The sequence below is a fragment of the Arachis stenosperma genome, chromosome 7 (assembly GCF_014773155.1).
Source record: "Arachis stenosperma cultivar V10309 chromosome 7, arast.V10309.gnm1.PFL2, whole genome shotgun sequence".
Taxonomy (NCBI): Eukaryota; Viridiplantae; Streptophyta; class Magnoliopsida; order Fabales; family Fabaceae; genus Arachis; species Arachis stenosperma.
The window spans coordinates 66,722,510-66,735,381 of NC_080383.1; the positions used below are offsets into that span (position 1 = coordinate 66,722,510).

The 12,872-nt window shown below is 39.6% G+C and overlaps 1 non-coding gene across 1 annotated transcript; it reads right to left on the reverse strand.

Moving 5' to 3' along the window:
* Positions 1-2,188: 2,188 nt before the first annotated feature.
* On the reverse strand, positions 2,189-2,292 carry LOC130942778 (small nucleolar RNA R71). The gene has a single exon (XR_009071329.1). It is a non-coding gene; the product is annotated as a small nucleolar RNA R71 (small nucleolar RNA).
* Positions 2,293-12,872: the final 10,580 nt, after the last annotated feature.

The following is a 12,872-nucleotide window of genomic DNA, read 5'->3' on the forward strand; positions in this document are numbered from 1 at the left end:
TCAGAGCCAAGATCCGGCAACAACATCAAATTTTTGGTGTTATTGCCCGGGATTGTTTAGGCTGGACAACTGACGGTTCATCTTGTTGCTTAGATTAGGTGTTTATTTTTTTCGAAATTCTTGAAGGTGAATTCTAGAGTTTCATGATGATTTGTTGAAATCTGGCTGGCTGAGAAGCCATGTCTAATCTGATTGGACCGAGGTTTCAACTTATCACCACAAGAGCTTGTTGATTTCGTATCAATCTTGCTGTTGGAGCAGTGATTTGCTAAGGCTTGGCTGACCTTGGTCATGTCTAGTGTTTTGGACCGAAGCTTTCTTTGAAAGCTTGGCTGGCTGTGAAGCCATGTCTAATTCCTGGACCGGAGCCTTAGACTATCATTGCACTGATTCCTGGAATTCTCATTAAGAATTTTGATACTTTTTTTTCACTTAATTTTCGAAAATCACAAAAAAAATTACAAAACCATAAAAATCCAAAAATATTTCTTGTTTGAGTCTAGAGTCTCATCTTAAGTTTGGTGTCAAATGCATGTTTTTGTTATAATTTTCGAATTCATGCATATATTTCTTTGTTTTGATCTTTGAATTCTATTGACTTGAAGTATTTTGTGTGTCTCATATGCATTTTCATGTTGTTAGTGTCAGTAGTACACAAACTGCTAAGTTTGGTGTCTTGCATGCATTGTTAATTGATTCCTTTTGCATTTTGATTATCAAAAATCCAAAAATATTTTTAATTTGTGTCCTTTCAAGTCAATGATACAAAGAATTGAAGACTCAAAACATGCTGCAGAGGAATTATACAGAAAAAGCTGAGCATTCAAAAATGCCCAGTGAAGAAGGCAGACTGGCGTTTAAACGCCAGCCAGGGTACCTGGTTGGGCGTTTAACGCCCAAAAAGGGTGCATTTTGGGCGTTAAACGCCAGAATGTATACCATTCTGGGCGTTTAACGCCAGGATGGTGCAGGGGGAAGATTTTGTTTTCAAAATCAAAATTTTTTTAGTTTTTCAAAATCAAATCTTTTTCAAATCAAATCTTTTCAATCAAATGTTTTCAAAATCAATTTCTTTCCTTTTTAAAAGATACTTACTAACAATTAATGATTTGATTGAACATCACAAGATTGTTACCTTTTCTGTTGAGAAAGGTTTGAATGTTTCAAATCATATCTTTTCTTGTTAGGCAAGTCATTCTTTTTTCAAATCATATCTTTTAAAAATGTTTTCAAATCATATCTTCTCAATCACATCTTTTTTTTAAACTCATAACTTTTCAATTAAATCTTTTTAACCACATCTTTTTCAAAACAGTTTTCAATCAAATCTTTTTAATTTCTAATTTCAAATTCTTTTTCAAAAATCACTTAATTTCTTTTCCACTTTTATTTTCGAAAATTAATTAATGTTTTTCAAAATAATTTCAAAATTTTTCACTTGATTTTCGAAAATAAACTTCCCTCCTTCCCACATCCTTCTATTTATGGAGTGCCACTCCTTCTCAATGCACAATTCGAACCTTATCTAACTAAAGTTCGAATTTATCTTCTCCTTCTTCTTTCTATTTCTCTTTTCCTCTGACACTTAAAGGAATCTCTATACTGTGACATAGAGGATTCCACATTTTCTTGTTCCCTTCTCTTTCATATGAGCAGGAGCAAGGACAAAGGCATTCTTGTTGAAGCTGATCCTGAACCTGAAAGGACTTTGAAGAGAAAGCTAAGAGAAGCCAAAGCACAACTCTCTTTAGAGGACCTGACCAAATTCTTCAAGGAAGAAAACATGGCAGCAGAAAACAACAACAATGCAAACAATGCAAGGAAGGTGCTGGGTGACTTTACTGCACCTACTCCTGATTTTTATGGGAGAAGCATCTCTATCCCTGCCATTGGAGCAAACAACTTTGAGCTTAAGCCTCAATTAGTTTCTCTAATGCAACAGAATTGCAAGTTCCATGGACTTCCAATGGAAGATCCTCATCAGTTTTTAGCTGAATTCTTGCAAATCTGTGACACCGTCAAGACTAATGGGGTTAACCCTGAGGTTTATAGACTGATGCTATTCCCTTTTGCTGTGAGAGACAGAGCTAGAATATGGTTGGACTCTCAACCTAAAGAAAGCCTGGACTCTTGGGAAAAGCTAGTCAATGCCTTCTTGGCAAAGTTCTTTCCACCACAAAGATGGAGTAAGCTTAGAATGGAAGTCCAAACCTTCAGACAGAAGGATGGAGAATCCTTCTATGAAGCTTGGGAAAGATACAAACAATTAATCAGAAGATGTCCATCTGACATGCTTTCTGAATGGAGCATCATAGGTATTTTCTATGATGGTCTCTCTGAACTATCTAAGATGTCCTTGGATAGCTCTGCAGGAGGATCTCTTCATCTAAAGAAGACGCCTGCAGAAGCTCAAGAATTGATTGAAATGGTTGCAAATAACCAATTCATGTACACTTCTGAAAGAAATCCTGTGAACAATGGGACTAGTCAGAAGAAAGGAGTTCTTGAGATTGACACTCTGAATGCCATTTTGGCCCAGAATAAAATACTGACTCAACAAGTCAATTTGATTTCTCAAAGTCTGTCTGGAATGCAAAATGCACCAAACAGTACTAAGGAAGCTTCATCTGAGGAAGAAGCTTATGATCCTGAGAACCCTTCCATGGAAGAGGTAAATTACCTAGGAGAACCCTATGGTAACACCTATAATTCTTCATGGAGAAATCACCCAAATCTTTCATGGAAGAATCACGAGAGACCTCAACAAGGTTTCAATAACAATGGTGGAAGAAACAGGTTTAACAATGGCAAGCCTTTTCCATCATCTTCTCAGCAACAGACAGAGAGCTCTAAGCAGAATAATTCTGACTTAGCAACCATGGTCTCTGATCTGATCAAAACCACTCAAAGTTTCATGACTGAAACTAGATCTTCCATTAGGAATTTGGAAGGACAAGTGGGTCAGCTGAGCAAGAAAATTACTGAACTTCCTCCAAGCACTCTCCCAAGTAACACTGAAGAAAATCCAAAAGGAGAGTGCAAAGCCATAAACATGGCCGATTTCTGGGAGGAAGAAGAGGCAGTGAACGCCACTGAGGAAGGCCTCACTGGACGTCCACTGGCCTCTAATGAGTTCCCCAATGAGGAACCTTGGGAATCTGAGGCTCAGACTGAGACCATAGAGATTCCCTTGGACTTGCTACTGCCTTTCATGAGCTCTGATGAGTATTCTTCCTCTGAAGAGGATGAGTATGTCACTGAAGAGCAAGTTGCTAAATACCTTGGAGCAATCATGAAGCTAAATGACAAGTTATTTGGAAATGAGACTTGGGAAGATGAACCTCCCTTGCTCACCAAAGAACTGGATGACCTGTCTAGGCAGAAACTGCCTCAAAAGAGGCAGGATCCTGGGAAGTTTTCTATACCTTGTACCATAGGCACCATGACCTTCAAGAAGGCCTTGTGTGACTTAGGGTCAAGTGTAAACCTCATGCCCCTCTCTGTAATGGAGAAATTAGGGATCTTAGAGGTGCAAGCTGCAAGAATCTCATTAGAGATGGCAGACAATTCAAGAAAACAAGCTCATGGACTTGTAGAGAATGTTTTGGTGAAGATTGAAAACCATTACATCCCTACTGACTTCATAGTCCTAGAGACTGGGAAGTGCATGGATGAATCCATCATCCTTGGCAGACCCTTCCTAGCCACAGCAAAGGCAGTGATTGATGTTGATAGAGGAGAGTTGATCATTCAAGTGAATGAAGAATCCTTGGTGTTTAAGGCACAAGGACATCCCTCTATCATCATGGAGAGGAAGCATGAAGAGCTTCTCTCAAAACAGAGCCAAGCAGAGCCCCCACAGTCGAACTCTAAGTTTGGTGTTGGGAGGCCACAACCAAACTCTAAGTTTGGTGTTGAACCCCCACATTCAAACTCTAAGTTTGGTGTTGGGAGGTTCCAACACGGTTCTGAGCATTTCTGAGGCTCCATGAGAGCCCTCTGTCAAGCTAATGACATTAAAGAAGCGCTTGTTGGGAGGCAACCCAATGTTTTATAATTAAGTATTTTCTTTTGTTATTTTATCTTTTCTGTAGGTTGATGATCATAAGAAGTCACAAAAACAATGAAAAAAGCAAAAACAAAATGAAAAACAGGAAGAAAAACAGCACACCCTGGAGGAAGATGCTGCTGGCGTTCAAACGCCAGTCAGCCTAGCAGTTGGGCGTTTAACGCCCAGTCTGGCACCTTTCTGGGCGTTTAACGCCAGAAAAGGGCACCAGACTGGCGTTAAACGCCAGTAAAGGGCAACAACCTGGCGTTAAACGCCAGGAATGGGCACCAGCCCGGCGTTTAACGCCAGAAATGGGTCAAAACGTGGATTTTGATGCCATTTGGTGCAAGGATGACTTTTCCTTGACACTACAGGATCTGTGGACCCCACAGGACCCTACCATCACTCTCTCTCTCCTTCCCCCATTCACCAATCACCTCAACACCTCTTCCCCAAAAACCCCTCACCTATCAAATCCCATCTTTCTCTTCACCACTCACATCCACCCTTCATAAAACCCCACCAACCTCACCCTTCAAATTCAAACCACTTTCCCTCCCAAACCCACCCTCAAATGGCCGAACCTTTACCCCCTCTCTCCTATAAATACCCTTCTTCAACCCTTCATTTTCACACAACCTAAAGACCACTTCTTCCCCCTTTGGCCGAACACACTACCCTCCCCCTCTTCCTCATTTCTTCTTCTTCTACTCCTTTCTTTCTTCTTTTGCTCGAGGACGAGCAAACATTTTAAGTTTGGTGTGGTAAAAGCGTTGCTTTTTCGTTTTTCCATAACCATTATGGCACCAAAGGCCGGAGAAACCTCTAAAAAGAGGAAAGGGAAAGCAAAAGCTTCCACCTCCGAGTCATGGGAGATGGATAGATTCCTCTCAAAGGTGCATCAAGACCACTTCTATGAAGTTGTGGCCTTGAAGAAGGTGATCCCCGAAGTCCCCTTTTTACTCAAAAAGGGTGAATATCCGGAGATCCGCCATGAGATCCAAAGAAGAGGTTGGGAAGTTCTCACCAACCCCATTCAACAAGTTGGAATCTTGATGGTTCAAGAGTTCTATGCCAATGCATGGATCACAAAGAACCATGACCAAAGTGTGAACCCGAATCCAAAGAATTATCTTACTATGGTTCGGGGGAAATACTTGGATTTTAGTCCGGAGAGTGTGAGGGTGGCGTTCAACTTGCCTATGATGCAAGGAGATGAGCATCCTTTCACTAGAAGGGTCAACTTTGATCAAAGGTTGGACCAAGTCCTCACAGTCATATGTGAAGAGGGCGCACAATGGAAGCAAGATTCAAGAGGAAAGCCGGTCCAATTGAGAAGGCATGACCTCAAGCCCGTGGCTAGAGGATGGTTAGAGTTCATACAACGCTCAATCATTCCCACTAGCAACCGGTCCGAAGTTACCATAGACCGGGCCATCATGATCCATAGTATCATGATTGGAGAGGAAATAGAGGTTCATGAGGTTATAGCTCAAGAACTCTATAAAGTGGCAGACAAGACCTCCACTGTGGCGAGGTTAGCCTTTCCTCACCTCATTTGTCACTTCTGTTATTCAGTTGGAGTTGACATAGAGGGTGACATCTCCATTGATGAGGACAAGCCCATCACCAAGAAAAGGATGGAATACACAAGAGACCCCTCTCATCAAGAAATCCCTGAGATTCCTCAAGGGATGAACTTTCCTCCACAAAACTATTGGGAGCAACTAAACACCTCCCTAGGAGAATTAAGTTCCAATATGGGACAACTAAGGGTGGAGCATCAAGAACACTCCATTCTCCTCCATGAAATTAGAGAAGATCAAAGAATCATGAGGGAGGAGCAACAAAGACAAGGAAGAGACATTGAGGAGCTCAAGCACTCCATAGGACCTTCAAAAGCAAGGAAGAGCCGCCATCACTAAGGTGGACCCATTCCTTGATTTCCTTGTTCTTTATTCCTTTGTTTTTCGAATTTTATGCTTTATGTTATCCATGTTTGTGTCTTATGATCATTAGTGTCTTAGTGTCTATGCCTTAAAGTTATGAATGTCCTATGAATCCATCACCTTTCTTGAATAAAAATGTGCTTAATTGAAAAAGGAAGAATTGCATGAATTTTGAATTTTATAATAGTTTAATTATTTTGATGTGGTGGCAATATTTTTGTTCTCTGAATGTATGTGTAAACAGTGCATATGTATCTTGAATTTGTGGTTCATGAATGTTGGCTCTTGAAAGAATGATGAAAAAGGAGACATGTTACTGAGGATCTGAAAAATCAATAAAATGATTCTTGAAGCAAGAAAAAGCTATTCAAAAAAAAAAAAAAAAAAAAAAAACCGAAAAAAAAAATCGAAAAAAAAGAAAGAAAAGAAAGAAAAAGAAAAGAAATAAAGTTGTGATCCAAGGCAAATAAGAGTGTGCTTAAGAACCCTGGACACCTCTAATTGGGGACTTTAGCAAAGCTGAGTCACAATCTGAAAAGGTTCACCCAATTATGTGTCTGTGGCATGTATGTATCCGGTGGTAATACTGGAAGACAGAGTGCTTTGGGCCACAGCCAAGACTCAATAAATAGCTATGTTCAAGAATCATCATACTTTACTAGGAGAATCATTAACACTATCTGGACTCTGAGTTCCTAAAGAAGCCAACCATTCTGAATTTCAAGGGATAGATTGAGATGCCAAAACTGTTCAGAGACAGAAGGTTAAAAGCCCCGCTCATCTAATTAATACTGATCTTCACAGATGTTTTTGGAATTCATTGCATATTCTCTTCTTTTGATCTTATTTGATTTTCAGTTGCTTGAGGACAAGCAACAATTTAAGTTTGGTGTTGTGATGAGCGGATAATTTGTATACTTTTTGGCATTGTTTTTAGTATGTTTTTGATATCTTTTAGTTAGATTTTAGTACATTTTTATTAGTTTTTATTTAAAATTCACTTTTCTGGACTTTACTATGAGTTTGTGTGTTTTTCTGTGATTTCAGGTATTTTCTGGCTGAAATTGAGGGACCTGAGCAAAAATCTGATTCAGAGACCAAAAAGGACTGCAGATGCTGTTGGATTCTGACCTCCCTGCACTCGAAGTGGATTTTCTGGAGCTACAGAAGCCCAATTGGCGCGCTCTCAACGGCGTTGGAAAGTAGACATCCAGGGCTTTCCAGCAATATATAATAGTCCATACTTTGTCCAAGATTTGATGGCCCAAACCCGCGAAGCAATCCGGCCTCAGGAATTCCAGCGTTAAACGCCGGAACAGGAATAAAGTTGGAGTTAAACGCCCAAACTGGCATGGGAGCTGGCGTTTAACTCCAGAAAAGGTCTCTACACGAATTTCCTTGATTGCTCAGCCCAAGCACACACCAAGTGGGCCCGGAAGTGGATTTTTATGTCATTTACTCATTTCTGTACACCTTAGGTTACTAGTTTACTATTAATAGGACCTTTTACTATTGTATTAGTAGACTTTGGATAGCTATCTTCGTTTTATGCTATCTTAGATCATTGGGAGGCTGGCCATTCGGCCATGCCTAGACCTTATGCTTATGTATTTTCAACGGTGGAGTTTCTACACACCTTAGATTAAGGTGTGGAGCTCTGCTGTACCTCGAGTATTAATGCAATTACTATTGTTCTTCTATTCGATTCCGCTTGTTCTTTGTCCAAGATATCACTTGTTCTTCAACTTGATGAAGGTGATGATTGACGCCCATCACCATTCTCACCCATGAACAAAGTGACTGACAACCACTCTTGTTCTACACGCATCTGAGGCTTAGTGAATATCTCTTGGATTTCTGATTGCACGATGCATGGTTGATCGCCTGACAACCGAGTGCTCGCCTGACAAACGAGCCAGCCATTCCGTGAGATCAGAGTCTTCGTAGTATAGGCAAGAACTGATGGCGGCATTCAAGAGAATCCGGAAGGTCTAACCTTGTCTGTGGTATTCTGAGTAGGATTCAATGATTGAATGACTGTGACGTGCTTCAAACTCTAACCTGCTGGGCGTTAGTGACAGACGCAAAAGAGGGATTCTATTCCAGTAGGAGTGGGAACCGAACCGGTGATTGGCCACACTGTGACAGAGTGCGTGAGCATTAGCTTTCACTGCGAGGATGGGAGGTAGCCACTGACAACGGTGAAACCCTACACGAGCTTGCCATGGAAAGGAGTAAGAAGGATTGGATGAAGGCTGTAGGAAAGCAGAGGGACGGAAGGGAAGGCATCTTCATACACTTGTCTGAAGCTCTTACACCAATGATATACATAAGTATCACTATCTTTATCTTTTATGTTATTTTCGTTCATCATCATCATATACATTTGAGTTTGCCTGACTAAGATTTACAAGATGACCATAGCTTGCTTCAATACTAACAATCTCCGTGGGATCGACCCTTACTCACGTAAGGTTTATTACTTGGACGACCCAGTGCACTTGCTGGTTAGTTGTGCGAAGTTGTGTAATGCCATGGTATTGAGCCACCAAGTTCTTGGAGCCATTACCGGGGATTATTTGAGTTGTGAAAAAGTATTGTTCACAATTTCGCCCGCACCAGTGACCAATACCTATGTCTATAATGAGTAGTCTTAAACTATCTCTTTCATCTGGCATCGCCTTTGAAGATCCTCCCTTGTACCATTTAGTAGTTGAAGGACCACAATATGCCATAATTACATGGCCAGACATTACTTATGCAGTCAATAAAGTATCTCAGTACATGTATGCTCCCATTGATGTCCACTAGAAAGCAGTGAACCAAATTTTGCACTATTTGGCTAGGACAACTAATATAGGCTTACAGCTCACCAAGTGCAAAGAGCTTAGAATCATTGGGTTTTGTTATTCAAATTGGGCATCGGATGTTGACGATCGCAAGTCTGCATCCGGATATTGTATATTCCTAGGTAGTACTCTCATATGTTGGTCTAGTCGCGAACAAGCTTTCTGAGTTTAAGGTCGTTACTGATGTCGTGACAGATACTGTATAGGTGCAGAAGCTACTGTCTAAGATACATTTGCCATCAGAGCCACCTCCCGTCCTCTTTTGTGACAATTAAAGCATAATGCTTATGGCCAAGAATCCCATTCTTCATTATCGCTCGAATTCAAGATAGATCTTCATTTTATTAGACATCGAGTGGTGCAAAAACTCACACATGTAATGCATATCCATGCCGAAGACTAGGTTGCAGATGTCCTTACCAAACCAACTTCACATAGTCTATTTCTATTATTTAGGAGCAAACTGAAGGTGGCAGCTTCAGCGCCGCTCAGTTTGAGGAGTGTTACTTGAGATGTATTACTCAGTTAGTTAGAGTAATTGTATAATTAGTTAGATGTTAGAAATAAATTGAAGGCCTTGACTCTTGTATGTAATTGGTAACTTAGAAGACTGGTAAATTAAGTAGCCTAGCAAAATAGATACTATAAGTAGAATACTGTTCATTCATGTAATCAGTTAGAATGCTCATTTTGAGATGATCAATTTCAGAGTGCAGATTTTCTTTCAATTTTTTCTCTCACTTCTCTCTTCCTCTAACCTTCTCTATGTTCCCTGTGTTCCCTTTCTTCATCTCTCTTCTCTTCTCTTCACACCTGAACTCACACGATAGAGATGATAAGAGTGCTTTACCTTCAACCATAGCTCTTCCACATGGTGCGATGAGCGTAGAGGAAGGTAACAACTCCGATCACGAGATTAAGTGTGAAAGGTTTAAGCGTCTCACAGAAGCATTATGACATCTGCTCGATGAATCTAGAACAATCGTCGCCAACAATGGCAAAACCGATAGGTAATCTTGACATTCAGACAATCACAAACTTGGTTAATCAGGTGAATTAACTGCAATCCATCACCAATCGCTCGAATATGAACCCGATTTCAGATCTGGTGAGTCCGTACTATCTACATCCTGGAGAAAGTACAGGAACTCCATTGATTTCTGTAGTTATTAGATCTAATAACTATCATGCTTGGTAAAATGCAATGTCTAGAGCTCTTATGTTTGAAAATAAATGGGAATTTGTTAATGGTTCTATTAAGAAACTAGTAAAGGAAGATCCACTATTCAGAGCGTGGGAAAGATGCAACATGTATGTGGTGGCATGGTTAAATCTATCACTGATTCCCGATATTGCTCAAAGTGTCATGTGGATTAAAGTGGCTGAAGATTTATGGAAAGATCTGAGACATGGGTGCTACTAGGGAGATATTTCTTGAATTGCCGAATTGTAAGAAAAGCTATTTGCAATAAAGAAAATCTGTAAGGAACTGGATAATTTTGATCCAATACCAACTTGCAAAAGATGCAATGAAATCTGTGATTGTAGTTTAGATGTTATTCGAACAAAGAAGGAAGAGAATTATGTGGTAAGACTTTTAAGAGGATTGAATGATCAATTCGCTGTGGTCCGATTTCAAGTGATGCTTATGAAACCTCTTCCAAGACTGGATGCTACTTTCTCAATGCTGCTTCAACAAAAAAGGCAGAATGGAGAAATTTTTTACTGCAAGACCCCAGCCACCATTGCTAATCCAAGATTTGATGCACAAGAATTTCAGCAACAAGGATTTCAACAAGTAAGAGGGGGAAGAACTTTTAGAGATCGAGGAGGAAGGATTGGTGGCAAAGGGGGCAGAAGCTACAAGCAATGCACTTTTTGCGGTAGAAGTGGCCACATAGAAGATGTTTGTTACAAAAAGCATGGTCTGCCACCTCATCTGAGGAACAACAGTGGAGATGGCAGGATAAATAGTGCTATAGCTGATGAGAAAGTTGAAATCATCAACTCCCCCTCCACTTTAACTTAGGTAGCAAGTAATGGTTCTGAATTTTCATTCTCTACAGATCAGAAACTGGCACTGCTAGCTCTTTTAGAAAGGGAGAATACACAACGTTCAAATATAGCATACATCATGTCTCTGTCGACTTTCAGTTCAGATTCCTAGGTTATAGACTCAGAAGCAACACATCATGTAGCATTTTCAATTAAAGCATTCAAATCATTGCATCATATAAAACATGTATATGTAAATCTGCTAGATGGAACCCAAACAATCACCAACATAACTGGAGTAGTGCAATTTACAGAACACTTTCATTTAGGATATGCATTGTATATACCAAACTTCAAGTTTAACTTGATTTCAGTATCAAGATTGACTGCTGAACTTAGTTACAAATTCATTTTTAATGACTCTTCCTGTGAGATTCAGGATCAAATCTCCAAGAGGATGATTGGAGTAGCTGAGCAAAAGAGAGGTCTCTATGCATTTGAAAACCTCACACCAATTTCACCTTCAAGCATTGCATCAGCATTGGCATCTTCAAGTATTTCAGATCAAAGCAAGAATGATACAGTAGCCATTTGGCATTTTAGATTAGGAAACATTTCATATCAAAGGTTAAAAATAATGCAATAGTCATATAGGTTTTTAGTTAATAAAGGTCAAACTAACCCTTGTGATTCATGTCACTTTGCAAAGAAAAAAAGACTGTCTTTTCCTATTAGTAATACAGAGTCTGTATCCTTGTTTGACCTAGTTCATATAGACATTTGGGGGCCGCTTGGCACTCCATTCATTCAAGGACACAAATATTTTCTTACTGTAATTGATGACAAAAGTAGATATACCTGGTTGCTTTTCATTAAGTCAAAGTCTGAGGTTTCACAATTGGTTCAAAATTTTGTGTATTTGGTCCAAAACCAGTTTAACACATCCATTAAGAAAATTTGAACAGACAATGGTTTGGAATTCAAACTGCCTCATTTTTACAACTCAAAAGGTATTGTGCATCAAACTACTTGTGTTGAAATACCTCAACAAAATGGGGTTGTGGAGCACAAACATCAACACTTACTTGAAGTGACAAGAGTGCAAATGTTTTATTCTACAACACCAAAGAAATTTTGGAATTATGCTACTGCACATGCAGTGCACATTATAAATAGATTGCCAAGTACTTTGTTACAAATTGCTTCACCATATCAAATTTTAAAATATAAATTACCATCAATTGAGTATTTGAAAGTCTTTGGGTGTCTGGCATATGCATCTACCTTAATGGCTCATCGAACTAAATTAGATAAAAGAGCAAGAAAATATGTACATCTTGGACACAAAATTGGCACAAAAGGGTACATCATGTATGATCTTTCAATTAGAGATATCTTCATCCCTAAAAATGTAGTCTTTTATGAAAACTATTTTCCCTTTCACACTATCACAGATTCTAATTTCGGTACTACATTGCATTCATTTTCATCATCTTTAGCACAACTTGATCCCTTTGACACATTAACTCGTAATGCACCACCTGATTTTGTATCAGTAAGATGCAATACATCCAATGCATCACTTCACTCACCTCATCACTCCTCAACATACATTGCATCTCATGAACCCCAAAATCATTTTACAATTAATAGTGAAGCAACTGCTGACACTATTGGAGGACCACAACCTGATGTCTTTGGTTCGAATCTGTCTCACAATGCTTACCCTGAGCAACAGCATCCTCTTAGAAGGTCCGAAAGGGAAAGGAGACCCCCTTCATACCTAAGAGACTTCCATTGCATGCTTGCATCCTCCCTTAACAGCTCATCTAACTCTAATTTATCACCAATGAGTAAATACCCCCCTCTCTCTCTCTCAGGTATTGTCATATAATTCTCTCTCTTCAAAACACAAATCATTTGCATTAGCTGCATCCATGCATTTAGAACTAAAAACCTATTATGAGGCCATTCTGGATTCAAACTAGAAAGAAGCAATTAACAGTGAACTTTCTACTCTGGAAAAGA